This window comes from Panulirus ornatus, chromosome 1 (genome assembly GCF_036320965.1).
Source record: "Panulirus ornatus isolate Po-2019 chromosome 1, ASM3632096v1, whole genome shotgun sequence".
NCBI classification, from domain to species: Eukaryota; Metazoa; Arthropoda; class Malacostraca; order Decapoda; family Palinuridae; genus Panulirus; species Panulirus ornatus.
Genome location: NC_092224.1, coordinates 5,983,456 through 5,998,999, shown reverse-complemented (window position 1 = coordinate 5,998,999; position 15,544 = coordinate 5,983,456). Strand labels below are relative to the sequence as shown.

Here is a 15,544-nt window from a genome sequence, read left to right as displayed (position 1 = left end):
ACTCAAAATCTTTTTCACTCCATCTTTCCACCTCCAATTTGGTCTCCCACTTCTCCTCGTTCCCTCCATCTCCGACACATATATCCTCTTGGTCAACCCCCCCCCCCCCACCCACCCTCTCCATGTGCCCAAACCATTTCAAAACACCCTCCTCTGCTCTCCCAACCACGCTCTTCCCACTTCCACACATACTTCCCACTCATTTCCTGCGTGTCGTAGAAGGCGACTAAAGGGAACGGCAACAGGGGGCTAGAAACCCTCCCTCCTTGTACTTTAACTTTCTAAAAGGGGAAACAGAAGAGGGAGTCATGCGGGGAGTGCTAATTCTCCTCGAAGGCTCAGATTGGGGTGTCTAAATGTGTGTGGATGTAACCAAGATGAGAAAGAAAGGAGAGATAGGTAGTACATTTGATGAAAGGAACCTGGATGTTTTGGCTCTGAGCGAAACGAAGCTCAAGGGTAAAGGGGAAGAGTGGTTTGGGAATGTCTTGGAAGTAAAGTCAGGGGTGGGTGAGAGGACAAGAGCAAAGGAAGGATTGGCACTACTCCTGAAGCAAGAGTTGTGGGAGTATGTGATAGAGGTTAAGAAAGTAAACTCTAGATTGATAGAGGTAAAACTGAAAGTAGATGGAGAGAGATGGGTGATTATTGGTGCCTGTGCACCCGGTCATGAGAAAAAAATCAGGAAGGCAAGTGTTTTGGGAGCAGCTGAGTGAGTGTGCTAGCAGTTTTGATGCACAAGACCGGGTAATAGTGATGGGTGATTAGAATGCAAAGGTGAGTAATGTGGCAGTTGAGGGTATAATTGGTATACATGGGTTGTTCAGTGTTATAAATGGAAATGGTGAAGAGCTTGTAGATTTTGTGTGCTGAAAAAGGACTGGTGACTGGGAATACCTGGTTAAAAAGAGAGATATTTATAAGTATACGTAAGTTAGTAAGAGATATGGCCAGAGAGCATTATTGGATCGCGTGTTTATTGATAGGCGCGTGAAAGAGACTTTTGAATGTTAATGTGCTGAGAGGTGCAAATGGAGGGATGTTTGATCATCATCTAATGGACGCGAAGGGGAAGATTTGTAGAGGTCTTCAGAAAAGAAGAGAAAATGTTGGGGTGAAGAGAGTGGTGAGAATAAGTTTGCTTGGAAAGGAGACTTGTGTGAGGAAGTACCAGGAGAGATTGAGTGCAGAATGGAAAAAGGTGAGAGCAAAGGACGTAAGGGGAGTGGGGGAGGAATGGAATGTATTTAGGGAAGCAGTGATGGCTTGCGCAAAAGATGCTTCTGGGATGAGAAAGGTGGGAGGTGGGTAGATTAGGGTAGTGACTGGTGAGATGAAGTAAGATTGTTAGGGAAAGAGAAGAGAGAGGCGTTTGGACGATTTTTGCAGGGAAGTAGTGCAAATGACTGGGAGATGTATAAAAGGAAGAGGCAAGAGGTTAAGAGAAAGGTACAAGAGGTGAAAAAGAGGGCAAATCAGATTTGGTGTGAAAGAGTGTCATTGAATTTTGGGGAGAATAAAAAGATGTTTTAGAAGGAGGTAAATAAAGTGCGTAAGACAAGAGAAGAAATGGGAACATCGGTGAATGGGGTTAATGGAGAGGTAATAAGAAGTAGTGGTGATGTGAGAAGATGGAGTGAGTATTTTGGAGGTCTGTTGAATGTGTTTGATGATACAGTGGCAGATATAGGGTCCTTTGGTCGAGGTGGTGTGCGAAGTGAGAGGGTCAGGGAGATTGGTTTCGTAACCAGAGAAGAGGAAGTGAAAGCTTTGTGGAAGATGAAAGCCGGTAAGGCGGCGGGTTTGGGTGGTATTGCAGTGGAATTTATTTAAAAAGGGGGTGACTGGAATTGACTGGTTGGTAAGGATATTCAATGCATGTATGGTTCATGGTGAGGTGCCTGAGGATTGGTGGAATTCATGCATAGTGCCATTGTATAAAGGCAAAGGGGATAAGGGTGAGTGTTCAAATTACAGAGGTATAAGTTTGTCGAGTATTCCTGAGAAACCATACGGAAGGGTATTGATTAAGAGGGTAAAGGCATATACAGAGCATCAGATTGGGGAAGAACAGTGTAGTTTCAGAAGTGGTGGAGGATGTGTGGATCAGGTGCTTCCTTTGAAGAATGTATGTGGGAAATACAAAAGTAGAAGGATATGTATGTAGCATTTAAGGATCTCGAGAAAGCATATGATAGAGTGGTTAGTGATGCTTTGTGGAAGGTATAAAGAATATATGGTGTGGGAGGTAAGTTGCTAGAAGTAGTGAAAAGTTTTTATCAAGGATATAAGGCATGTGTACGAGTAGGAAGAGAGGAAAGTGATTGGTTCTCGATGAACGTCGATTTACGGCAGGGGTGTGTGATGTCTCCATGGCTGTTTAATCTTTTTTTTTGGATGGGGTTGTTAGGGATGTGAATGCAAGGGTAATGGAGAGAGAGGCAAGTATGCAGTCTGTTGTGGATGAGTGGGCTTGGGAAGTGAGTCAGTTGTTGTTCACTGATGATACAGCGCTGGTGGCTGATTCAGGTGAGAAACTGCAGAAGTTGGTGACTAAGTTAGGTAAAGTGTGTGAAAGGAGAAAGTTGAGAGTAAATGTGAATAAGAGCAAGGTTGTTAGGTTCAGTAGGGATGAGGGACAAGTTAATTGGGAGGTAAATTTGAATGGGGAAAAAAAAAAAAACTGGAGGAAGTGAAGTGTTTTAGATATCTGGGAGTGGATTTGGCGGCGAATGGAACCATGGAAACGGAAGTGAGTCACAGGATGGGGGAGGGGGCGAAGGTTCTGTGCGTTGAAGAATGTGTGGAAGGCGAGAACGTTATCTCAGAGAGCAAAAATGGGTATGTTTGAAGGAATAGTGGTTCCAACAATGTTAAATGGTTGCGAGGCATGGGCTATAGATAGGGGTTGTGCGGAGAAGGTTGGATATGTTAGAAATGAAATGTTTGAGGACAATATGTGGTGTGAGGTGGTTTGATCCAGTAAGTAATAATAGGGTAAGAGAGTGTGAGGTAATAAAAAGAGTGTGGTAGAGAGAGCAGAAGAGGGTGTATTGAAATGCTTTGGTCGCATGAAGAGAATGAATGAGGAAAGATTGACAAAGAGGGTATATGTGTCAGAGGTGAAGGGAACGAGAAGTGGGAGACCAAATTGGAGGTGGAAGGATAGAGTGAAAAAGATTATGAGCGATCGGGGCCTGAACATGCAGGAGGGTGAAAGGATTGCAAGGAATAAGAGTGAATTGGAACTATGTGGTATACCGTGGTCGACGTGCTGTCAAGACTGAACCAGGGCATGTGAAGCGTCTGGGGTAAGCCATGGAAAGGTCTGTGGGGCCTGGATGTGGAAAGGAAGCTGTGGTTTCGTTGCATTACACATGCCAGCTAGAGACTGTGTGAAAGAATGTGGCCTTTTTTTGTCTTTTCCTGGCGATACCTTCCTGGAAGGGGGAGGGGAGGATGTTATTTCATGTGTGGTGGGGTGGCGACGGTAATGGATGAAGGCAACAAGTATGAATATGTACATGTGTATATATGTATATGCCTCTGTATGTATATGTATGTATACATTGAACTGTATATGTATGTATATGTGCGTGTGGGCGTTTATGTATATACATGTGTATATGGGTGGGTTGGGCCATTCTTTCGTTTGTTACATATATATCATACATGTGTGAATGGATATATCCAGGTGTTCTGTAGGGAGGTGGTAGGGTGAGAGAGGAGCTGTGCACTCACTCTGTCCTATCTCTCGAACTTTATTTAAAAAATGTTAAAGTCAATCCTTTCTCGCAGTGAGTAGGATTCGAACCTACGCGGGAAGATCCCATCTGATTTCTAGTCAGACGCCTTAACCACTCGGCCATCACTGCCTGAGTGTGAACTTGGTGTGAGGTCTATGAAAAGAAGCCTCTTGGAAATTACTAATATTTTGCTGCTTTTAAGGAAGCAAATGTTTTTGAAATTATGTTTCTAGCAGCCAGTCAATACGGAACTTAATTGATTTTCTACCTATGAACGTTGGTGTACACTGAAATAAAAGGAATTACATTTAAATGCATTACAGAGAAGATAATATTTACGTAATGATTGTAGCATTATTAGATATATTTTCAATCACCAAGAGTGAGATGAGTGCATATATCTTCTCATTTTAGTGTCACCTCCTCAATTCAGGTCAGTGTGCTAAATGAGCGTTTTCCATTCTCAATCTATCACTTCGTACAATTTCCTTCTGTCTCGTTGCTTGTTTCTTCATAAGTGACTGTTTCCTGCCGTAGTCCCACCTTCACCTACCCAACACCTCTCCTCTGTACACGATCAGACACTTGTTCCTCTGGAACATACACCTGAGGTATGTACCTCTCGCCTTCACTATTTCACTCACTGCATCAATCTTACTCTTTCGTGGTCCATCTCTTCTCTTCGTATCTTCAGCACTACCACCGAGATCTTCTTCATCAACCTATGATCTGCCGTACGTCCTACATGGTCATAACGAGTTCGTAACATGACACATTTTGCTTATATCATTCTCGACTCTACCACTTCTCCCTACTCCAAACACCTCTACTGCTTACGTCATCAGTCTCTACTGACAATATGATATTTTTGGAACCAGGAAATCGAGAGGTTCATAATTTCACTCATCAGAGTCAGGACAAGAGTTCGACAGGACAAGGCGTGTATCACTCAAGCTTTGCATATTTTACACTTAAAATCTCCTCATATGAGCAAGTTTCCAGTGTAGCTATGATAATCTTTTCTTGCATGACTCGACCCCTATGTTTCCACACTACCGTTCTTACTAATGTCACTTCTGCGCATTAAACTCATTAAAATTCACTAACTTCTCAAATTAAACTTATTTCTTGTACTTACCTTACATCAACTTCTTCGTAAATGTATCATCAAATCAACCTACCACTCTGTGCAATTCCTCCTCCGCTTCTGTCGTAAAAATAGCATCATCTACACACTATAACTACAGCAGTTTCAGTTTTGCCCCACCAAAGTTGAACAGTTTTTCACTATCACCTCACCTCACCCTTACTGCATATGGTGCCACATTGTGGTGCCCCATTCATTCGTACTACCATGTGCTCTACGCATGTACTACTTTCCATCATACGGGTATACCAGCTGAGAATCAGAGAGTCCTTTCCAATCAACCTTATCAAGTCTTTTTTGATCCATAACTGTGTGTGTGTGTGTGTGTGTGTGTGTGTGTGTGTGTGTGTGTGTGTGTGTGTGTGATTCTGAACCCATGAATACGACGCATATATTTCTTCTCTGTCTCCACACTTTTTTCCACTACCTGCAGATATACGAAAGTTTAGTCCAAATTTCCCTTTCCTTCGTAAGTAGCCCCGTTGCTCTTGGCCCGGCGACAGGTTCGCCAATCCGTGCAATAAAGCCACCTTGCCTGACTACACACCTTAGAACCTGCTAAGATGGGTTATTCTGCTCTAATCTCTTTTGCTTTCTATAAAAACGTCATCCCCTTTACCATTATACCTGAGCAGAGCAATCACTGTCTTCGTCCTTCTACCAGGCACACAATAACTATTCAGTTTTGTTGTATACTTCCTAATCTGTACCACTGTAGGAGCTTCAGCTCTACTCTGCACCATCTCACTCCTTACTACCTTCAACCCCACCTTTTCCATATCTAGCGTCATTACTGCTGGTCTTCCCTATTTCTGTGATGTCCTCTTCCCTAATACTATGCTGTTCTCTCCTTAATTCTGAACCCACCGTAAAGACTCAGGTCTCCAACACTATCATCCCACACTCGTATCTTTAAAGTGCTCTCTTAATCTCTTACATACATCATCCCTTGTTATAAGTAGTAATCTGGGCTTTTTAAGTCAATCCTCACACTCAGCAATAATATTCTATCTGCAAATAGTTATCAAATTGATCAACAACGTAACGTAGGTAAGGCGAGTCAAGTTTTGACGTCAGAATGGAAAAACAATTGCTCCAGACTCAAGCAAGGAAGTTTGGAAAGGTAGAAGATTCCAGATGCGACAACAATGATCTTGAATGATCTCATCGGCGTCTGCACAAGATCTACTTTTTCTATAAGAAAACCTAATCATGAGTGTTACAAAGGACTGCAAAAATGGAACATGTGCTATGGTGTTATCATGATCAGCCAACTGTGTTGAATGGCGGAACTATACAACCATCGAAGAAGATAGGAAATTCGTGAGGAATCTTACAAAGAGACTTAAAAAGGTGGGTTTTAGAGACATTAAATCAGATTCGGTTACGTCTGCCCCATCCTGTCCAAACCTAACTTTGTAGAAGTTGCGACAGAACAAAACGTGGTTCGGGCAAGAGAAGATGGAGCTAAACTGAAAGAAGTGGGGAACTGTGAATCCGAGTCGTCAGTGTGTAAATGAATTAGTTTATTCGTCGAAGAAATGATATTGTCAATAAGCAGAAGGAAGAGGTTAAGAGGAAGGACAAACCCCAGAGAAACACCGGTGTTGAGAGGGGAACGAGGAGAGGCTGATCGACCAGTAATTACGGAGAGATGGACGGAGAGAAAGCTGGATGTAAAACAACAGAGTGAAAGAGGAAAGACTAACCAGGGAAACCTAGAGATCTGACCCCGATACCAGGTTTGTATCATCTTTCGAGATATTCAAGACTACGACGCAAAAACCCTCGAAGTTTCTTGGAGAGGGTAACCATACTTCAGTTAACACAAGGAAAGGGTATTACCATTTGAAATGTGACCTCGTGGGGTCCCTTCTGAACTTTATTTCCAAAAAGTCAAAGTCAACCCTTTCTCGCAGTGAGTAGGATTCGAACCTACGCGGGAAGATCCCATCTGATTTCTAGTCAGACGCCTTAACCACTCGGCCATCACTGCCTGAGTGTAAACATGGTGTGAGGTGTGGCAAGTGAAGCCTCTTGTAAGTTGTAAGTTGTGTGCAGTTTACAGGAAGCGCAAGATTCTGTCGTGGAGCTGATGTTGCTCCTGATCTACGTACTGTAAGTAACTCACCAGAATTGCTTCAATCATGCCTGAATACATCTACTGATAATGCTAAAACTATCATGGAGGTTTAGAGGAATCGGGATTCGATAACCTACAACTTTATAAGACACAAACATGCTTCATCTTTATTCAGATACACGGATGAAGTTCTTACCAACCTGATGCAAAGGAAAGATGGAACGCAGTGAAATGAGGTCTGGTTATAACCATCATAACACAAAAGGCAATTTTAGGGATATGAACGTACTTGGGAATTGACGTAGTACTCGATCCATCACCAGAACACTAGATGAGGGGAATTGCTAAGGAGGTAAACTATCTAACGGTCAATATGAAAACATCTAAAATCACCGTTAAGTACATGAATCTGGATATGTTAGGAAATATTTATAACACAAACCGAAATCAGAGAAATATTCCCCGAAATGGTTATCCGAATTGCAGAGAGAGCTAAGAAAGAACGACGGGCGACAAACTGTAACTAAAGTAAGGAAGCTGAGCTTCAGGGAAGGGAATTACCTAGTTTGTGCGTGTGTGTATGTGTGTGTGTGTGTGTGTGTGTGTGTGAGAGAGAGAGAGAGAGAGAGAGAGAGAGAGAGAGAGAGAGAGAGAGAGAGAGAGAGAGAGAGAGAGAGAGAGAGAGAGAGAGATTACATGACGAGTCTGGATGGAGTCCTACGAAACCTAAAAAGAACAATGAACGAGAGGATATAATAAGAAACTCAGCAAGACATGAGTTAGAAAAACCATGTGAAGAAACACTGCTATAGTAACAGACTGACAGATGAATGAGGAAAACTCACTGAAGAAACAATGAACGTGGACAATGTAAACAAGCTAAACATTGTATGATGGCCAAGTGAGTGTAAGAGACGAGGCCTCTTGAGGGTGAAATGCTCAAAGAGCAATATGACCTTATTAGTGGAAGGAGAGACATTACGATGATTCCTCTGGACAATGGAACGCTTAGGCTCACGAATAATTCCGGACGGAGATGAGACCTAAATGAAAGCCGATGGTCCAAACTTTCAAGACCTGCGGTACACCAGATTCACGCACATAATTCAATTGTAGATATATTAACCAAAGAAAAAGGAGGGACTCTTCAGAAATAAGACGTTCTTTAACGAGATACTACTGCTTTTCTTCCTCGGTGTTATTTACTTTTCACTAGCAGCTTACTCACATACAGGAGGAGTCTGGGAAAACCACATATAATGTATGTGTTTGTGTGAGCCAAATTAACCATTTCTAGCGTAAGGGAGCTAGGTTGGGGGATTGGGGTGGGTTGGTTGCACTCATGGGGTTCTATATTCTGAACTCTATTTTACGAAAAGACATCCAACTTTAAATCGCAGTGAGTAGGATTCGAACCTACGAGGGAAGATCGAATCTGATTTCTATTCAGACGCCTTAACCACTCGGCCATCACTGCCTGAGTGTGAACATGGTGTGAGGTGTGGCAAGTGAAGCCTCTTGCAAGTTGTAAGTTGTGTGCAGTTTACAGGAAGCGCAAGATTCTGTCGTGGAGCCGATGTTGTTCCTGATCTATTCACTGTAAATGACTCACCAGAATTGCTTCAATCATGCCCAATTACGTTTACTGATAATTCTAAAATTATCATTGAGGCTTGGAGAAATCAGGATTATTATAACTTACAACTTTAAGAAACACAAACATGCTTCATCTTTGTTCAGATACACGGATGAAATTCTTACCAACCTGATGCAAAGTAAAGATGGAACGCCGTGAAATGAGGTCTGGTTATAACCATCGTATAGCAAAAGGCAAATTTCAGGGATATGAAGGTACTTGGGAATTGACGTAGTACTCGACCCATCACCAGAACACCAGGTGAGGGGAAATGTTAAGGAGGTAAATAACGGTCAGTATGAAGATCTCAAAATCACCGTTAAGTACATGAATCTGGATATGTTAGGAAATATTTACAACACAAACCAAAATTAGAGAAATATTTACCGAAATGGTTATCCTACTTGCAGAGAGAGTTAAGAAAGAACGACGGGCGACAAACTGTAACTAAAGTAATGAGCTGCAGGAAGGGGAATTACTTAGTTTGTGTGTGTGCGTGTCTGTGTCTGTGTGTGTTTGTGGGTGGGTGGGTGTGTGTGTGTGATAGAGAGAGAGAGAGAGAGAGAGAGAGAGAGAGAGAGAGAGAGAGAGAGAGAGAGAGAGAGAGAGAGAGAGAGAGAGAGAGAGAGAGAGAGAATGATTACAATAATCACGATCCTGGATAGATTTGACAGAGTCCTACGAAACCTACAAAGAACAATGAACGAGAGGATATAATAAGAAACTCAGCAAGACACAAGTTAGAAAAACCATGTGAAGAAACACTGCTATAGTAACAGACTGACAGATGAATGAGGAAAGTTCACTGAAGAAACAATGAACGTAGACAATGTAAACAAGCTAAACATTGTATGATGGCCAAGCAAGTGTAAGAGACGAGACCTCTTGAGGGTGGAATGGTCAAAGAGCAATATGACCTTATTAGTGGAAGGAGAGACGTTACAAGGATTCCTCTGGACAATGGAGCGCTTAGGCTCACGAATAATTCCGGACGGAGATGACACCTAAATGAAAGCCGATGGTCCAGAACTTTCTCGAGCTGCGGTACACCAGATTCACACATATAATTCAATTGTAGATATATTAACCAAAGAAAGAGGAAGGACTCTTTAGAAATAAGACGTTCTTTAATGAGATACTACTGCTTTTCTTCCTCGGCGTCATTTACTTTTCACGAGCAGCTTACTCACATACAGGCGGAGTCTGGGAAAACCACATATAATGTATGTGTTTGTGTGTGAGCCAAATTAACCATTTCTAGCGTAAGGAAGCTAGGGTGGGGGATTGGGTTGGTTGCACTCATGGGGTTCTATATTCTGAACTCTATTTTACGAAAAGACAGTCAACCTTTAATCGCAGTGAGTAGGATTCGAACCTACGCGGGAAGATCCCATCTGATTTCTAGTCAGACGCCTTAACCACTCGGCCATCACTGCCTGAGTGTGAACATGGTGTGAGGTGTGGCAAGTGAAGCCTCTTGCAAGTTGTAAGTTGTGTGCAGTTTACAGGAAGCGCAAGATTCTGTCGTGGAGCTGATGTTGTTCCTGATCTATGCACTGTAAATGACCGTTCAGAATTGCTTCAATCATGCCTAATTCACCTTTACTGATAATTCTAAAATTATCATTGAGGCTTGGAGGAATCAGGATTATTATAACTTACAACTTTAAGAAACACAAACATGCTTCATCTTTGTTCAGATACACGGATGAAATTCTCACCAACCTGATGCAAAGAAAAGATGGAACGCCGTGAAATGAGGTCTGGTTATAACCATCGTATAGCAAAAGGCAAATTTCAGGGATATGAAGGTACTTGGGAATTGACGTAGTACTCGACCCATAACCAGAACACCAGGTGAGGGGAAATGTTAAGGAGGTAAATAACGGTCAGTATGAAGATCTCAAAATCACCGTTAAGTACATGAATCTGGATATGTTAGGAAATATTTACAACACAAACCAAAATTAGAGAAATATTTACCGAAATGGTTATCCTACTTGCAGAGAGAGTTAAGAAAGAACGACGGGCGACAAACTGTAACTAAAGCAATGAGCTGCAGGAAGGGGAATTACTTAGTTTGTGTGTGTGTGTGTGTGTGTGTGTATGTGTGTGTGTGTGTGTGTGTGTGTGTGTGTGTGTGTGTGTGTGTGTGTGTGTGTGTGTGTGGGTAGGTGATAGAGAGAGAGAGAGAGAGAGAGAGAGAGAGAGAGAGAGAGAGAGAGAGAGAGAGAGAGAGAGAGAGAGAAGACTGATTACAAAGTCTGGATGGATTTGACAGAGTCCTACGAACCCTAAAAAGAACGATGAACGAGAGGATATAATAAGAAACTCAGCAAGACACGAGTTAGAAAAACCATGTGAAGAAACACTGCTATAGTAACAGACTGGCAGATGAATGAGGAAAGCTTAGTTAAGATACAATGAACGTAGACAATGTAAAGAAGCTAAACATTGTATGATGGCTAAGCAAGTGTAAGAGACGAGGCCTCTTGAGGGTGGAATGGTCAAAGAGACTTATGAACTTAATAGTGGAAGGAGAGACGTTACAAGGATTCCTCTGGACAATGGAACGCTTAGGCACACGATTAATTCCAGACGGAGATGAGACCTAAATGATAGCCGATAGTCTGAAACTTTCTCGAGCTGCGGTACACCAGATTCTCACATATAATTCAATTGTAGATATATTAACCAAGGAAAAAGGATGGACTCTTTCGAAATAAGACGTTCTTTACTGAGATACTAATGCTTTTCTTCCTCGGCGTGATTTACTTTTCATTAGCGGCTTACTCATATAGAGGCGGAGACTGGGAAAACCCCATTAAATGTATGTGTTTGTGTGTGATCCAGAATAACCATTTCTAGCGTAATGGAGCTAGGTTGGGGGATTGGGGTGGGGTGGTTGCACTCGTGGGGTTCTATATTCTGAACTCTATTTACGATAAGACAGTCAACCTCTAATCGCAGTGAGTAGGATTCGAACCTACGCGGGAAGATCCCATCTGATTTCTAGTCAGACGCCTTAACCACTCGGCCATCACTGCCTGAGTGTGAAGATGGTGTGAGGTGTGGCAAGTGAAGCCTCTTGCAAGTTGTAAGTTGTGTGCAGTTTACAGGAAGCGCAAGATTCTGTCGTGGAGCTGATGTTGTTCCTGATCTATGCACTGTAAATGACTCACCAGAATTGCCTCAATCATGCCTAATTACGTTTACTGATAATTCTGAAATTATCATTGAGGCTTGGAGGAATCAAGAAACACAAACATGCTTCATCTTTGTTCAGGTACACGGATGAAATTCTTACCAATCAGATGCAAAGTAAAGATGGAACGCCGTGAAATGAGGTCTGGTTATAACCATCATAACACAAAAGACAAATTTTAGGTATATGAACATACTTGGGAATTGACATAGTACTCGACCCATCACCAGAACACCAGATGAGGGGAATTGTCAAGGAGGTAAATAACGGTCAGTATGAAAAGATCTCAAAAGTTACCGTTAAGTAAATGAATCTGGATATGTTAGGAAATATTTACAACACAAACCAAAATCAGAGAAATATTTACAGAAATGGTTATCCTACTTGCAGAGAAAGTTAAGAAAGAACGACAATGTAAACAAGCTAAACATTGTATAATGGCCAAGCAAGTGTAAGAGACGAGACCTCTTGAGGGTGGAATGGTCAAAGAGCAATATGACCTTATTAGTGGAAGGAGAGACGTTACAATGATTCCTCTGGACAATGGAACACTTAGGCTCACGAATAATTCCAGACGGAGATGAGACCTAAATGAAAGCCGATGGTCCGAAACTTTCTCGAGCTGCGGTACACCAGATTCACACATATAATTCAATAGTAGATATATTAACCAAGGAAAAAGGAGGGACTCTTTAGAAATAAGACGTTCTTTAACGAGATACTAGTGCTTTTCTTCCTCGGCGTTATTTACTTTTCACTAGCGGCTTACCCACATACAGACGGAGTCTGGGAAAACCACAATATATGTATGTGTTTGTGTGTGAGCCAGAATAATCATTTCTAGCGTAAGGGAGCTATGGTTGGGGGTCGGGTGGTTGCACTCGTGGGGTTCTATATTCTGAACTCTATTTACGATAATACAGTCAACCTTTAATCGCAGTGAGTAGGATTCGAACCTACGAGGGAAGATCCCATCTGATTTCTAGTCAGACGCCTTAACCACTCGGCCATCACTGCCTGAGTGTGAACATGGTGTGAGGTGTGGCAACTGAAGCCTCTTGCAAGTTGTAAGTTGTGTGCAGTTTACAGGAAGCGCAAGATTCTGTCGTGGAGCTAATGTTGTTCCTGATCTATGCACTGTAAATGACCGTTCAGAATTGCCTCAATCATGCCTAATTACCTTTACTGATAATTCTAAAATTATCATTGAGGTTTGGAGGAATCAGGATTATTATAACTTACAACTTTAAGAAACACAAACATGCTTCATCTTTGTTCAGATACACGGATGAAGTTTTTACAAATCTGATGGAAAGTAAAGATGGAACGCCGTGAAATGAGGTATGGTTATAACCATCATAACACAAAAGGCAAATTTTAGGGATATGAAGGTACTTGGGAATTGACGTAGTACTCGACCCATCACCACAACACCAGATGAGGGGAATTGTTATAGAGGTAAATTATAAAACGGTCAGTATGAAAAGATCTCAGAATCACCGTTAAGTACATGAATCTGGATATGTTAAGAAATGTTTACAACACAAACCGAAATCACGAGAAATATTTACTGAAATGTTTATAGTAATTGCAGAGAGAGTTAAGAAAAAACGACGGGCGACAAACTGTAACTAAAGTAAGGAAGTGAAGCTGCAGGGAAGGGACTTACCTAGTTTGTGTATGTGTGTGTGTGTGTGTGTGTGTGAAGGCATGTTCCGAGCATCAGATTGAGGAAGAACAGTGTGGTTTCAGAAGTGGTAGAGGATGAGTGGATCAGCCGTTTGCTTTAAAGAATGTATATGAGAAATACTTAGAAAAGCAAATGGATTTGTATGTAGCATTTATGAATCTGGAGAAGGCATATGATAGAACTGACAGCGATGCTCTGTGGAAGGTATTAAGGATATATGGTGTGGGAGGCAAGTTGTTAGAAGCAATGAAAAGTTTTTATCAAGGATGTAAGGCATGTGTACGTGTGGGAAGAGAGGAAAGTGATTGGTTCTCAGTGAATGTAGGTTTGCGGTAGGGGTTTGTGATGTCTCCATGGTTGTTTAATTTGTTTATGGATGGGGTTGTTAGGGAAGTGAATGCAAGAGTTTTTGGAAAGAGGGGCAAGTATGCAGTCTGTTGTGGATGAGAGAGCTTGGGAAGTGAGTCAGTTGTTGTTCGCTGATGATACAGCGCTGGTGGCTGATTTATGTTAGAAACTGCAGAAGCTGGTGACTGAGTATGGTACAGTGTGTGAAAGAAGAAAGCTGAGGGTAATTGTGAATAAGAGCATGGTTATTAGGTACAGTAGGGTTGAGGGTCAAGTCAATTGGGAGGTAAGTTTGAATGGAGAAAAACAGGAGGAAGCGAAGTGTTTTAGATATTTAGGAGTGGATTTGGCAGAGGATGGAACCATGGAAGCGGAACTGAATTATAGGGTTGGGGAGGGGGTGAAAGTTCTGGGAGCGTTGAAGAATGTGTGGAAGTCGAGAACATTATCTCGGAAAGCAAAAATGGGTATGTATGAAGGAATAGTGGTTCCAACAATGTTATATGGTTGCGAGGCGTGGGCTATGGATAGAGATGTGCGGAGGAGGGTGGATGTGCTGGAAATAAGATGTTTGAGGAAAATATGTGGTGTGAGGTGGTTTGATCGAGTAAGTAATGACTGGGTAAGAGAGATGTGTGGCAATAAAAAGAGTGTGGTTGAGAGGGCAGAAGAGGGTGTTTTGAAATGGTTTGGTCACATGGAGAGAATGAGTGAGGAAAGATTGACCAAGAGGATATGTGTCAGAGGTGGAGGAAACGAGAAGTGGGAGACCAGATTGGAGGTGGAAAGATGGAGTGAAAAAGATTTTGAGTGATTGGGGCCTGAACATGCAGGAGGTAGACAGGCATGCAAGGAATAGAGTGAATTGGAACGATGTGGTATACCGGGGTCGACGTGCTGTCAATGGATTGAACCAAGACACGTGAAGCGTCTGGGGTAAACCATGGAAAGTTCTGTGGGGCCTGGATGTGGAAAGGGAGCTATGGTTTCGGTGCATTATTACATGACTGCTAGAGACAGTGTGAACGAATGTGGCCTTTGTTGTCTTTTCCTAGCGCTACCTCGCACACATGAGGGGGGAGGGGGTTGTTATTTCATGTGTGGCGAGGTGGCGATCGGAATGAATGAAGGAAGACAGTATGAATTATGTTTATGTGTATATATGTACATATCTGTGTGTGTACATTTATGTATACGTTGAGATGTATAAGTATGTATATTTGCGTGTGTGGACGTGTATCTATATACATGTGTATCTGGGTGGGTTGGGCCATTCTTTCGTCTGTTTCCTTGCGCTACCTTGCTAACGCGGGGGACAGCGACAAAGCAAAATGAATATGAATAAATATATATATATATATATATATATATATATATATATATATATATATATATATATATATACAGAGAGAGAGAGAGAGAGAGAGAGAGAGAGAGAGAGAGAGAGAGAGAGAGAGAGAGAGATCAAGTGATCACAATAATGACGAGTCTGGATGGATTTGACGTAGTCCTGCGTAACCTACAAAGAACAATGAACGAGAGGATATAATAAGAAACTCAGCAAGACACGAGTTAGAAAAACCATGTGAAGAAACACCGCCATAGCAACAGACTGACAGATGAATGAGGAAAGCTCACTGAAGAAACAATGAACGTAGACAATGTAAACAAGCTAAACATTGTATGATA

The 15,544-nt window shown here is 42.0% G+C and overlaps 6 non-coding genes across 6 annotated transcripts; all 6 read right to left on the bottom strand.

Moving 5' to 3' along the window:
* Positions 1-3,793: 3,793 nt before the first annotated feature.
* Positions 3,794-3,875, bottom strand: TRNAS-AGA (transfer RNA serine (anticodon AGA)). Its single transcript has one exon. It is a non-coding gene; the product is annotated as a tRNA-Ser (tRNA).
* A 2,932-nt stretch (positions 3,876-6,807) lies between these two features.
* Positions 6,808-6,889, bottom strand: TRNAS-AGA (transfer RNA serine (anticodon AGA)). Its single transcript has one exon. It is a non-coding gene; the product is annotated as a tRNA-Ser (tRNA).
* Positions 6,890-8,371: 1,482 nt separating this feature from the next.
* TRNAS-AGA (transfer RNA serine (anticodon AGA)) lies at positions 8,372-8,453 on the bottom strand. The gene has a single exon. It is a non-coding gene; the product is annotated as a tRNA-Ser (tRNA).
* A 1,513-nt stretch (positions 8,454-9,966) lies between these two features.
* On the bottom strand, positions 9,967-10,048 carry TRNAS-AGA (transfer RNA serine (anticodon AGA)). The gene has a single exon. It is a non-coding gene; the product is annotated as a tRNA-Ser (tRNA).
* A 1,529-nt stretch (positions 10,049-11,577) lies between these two features.
* Positions 11,578-11,659, bottom strand: TRNAS-AGA (transfer RNA serine (anticodon AGA)). Its single transcript has one exon. It is a non-coding gene; the product is annotated as a tRNA-Ser (tRNA).
* Positions 11,660-12,752: 1,093 nt separating this feature from the next.
* On the bottom strand, positions 12,753-12,834 carry TRNAS-AGA (transfer RNA serine (anticodon AGA)). Its single transcript has one exon. It is a non-coding gene; the product is annotated as a tRNA-Ser (tRNA).
* Between the last annotated feature and the right edge of the window lie 2,710 nt (positions 12,835-15,544).